Source organism: Chrysochloris asiatica, unplaced genomic scaffold, assembly GCF_000296735.1.
Source record: "Chrysochloris asiatica unplaced genomic scaffold, ChrAsi1.0 scaffold00142, whole genome shotgun sequence".
NCBI lineage: Eukaryota > Metazoa > Chordata > Mammalia > Afrosoricida > Chrysochloridae > Chrysochloris > Chrysochloris asiatica.
This window is the reverse complement of record NW_006408660.1, coordinates 5,979,009-5,979,237: the sequence shown is the minus strand read 5'-3', so window position 1 is coordinate 5,979,237 and position 229 is coordinate 5,979,009.

Sequence of the window (229 nt, the reverse complement as noted above, 5' to 3'; positions counted from 1 at the left end):
CTATGACTCAGTACCAACTGGATGGCACCTAACAACAACAATAATAATAACTCTATGACGATTGGCTATGAGCAGGTGTAGTTGGCTCTATGATGATTCAATCAATTGAAAAGATGTTTGCTCATGGGTGTGACCTGCTTTCAATATCTTGGACACTCAGACAAAGCTTGCTTGCTTTCTTCTGGTTCAGGCGCTTGCATCCGGCTCGTCCTCCCACCTGTTGTTATTT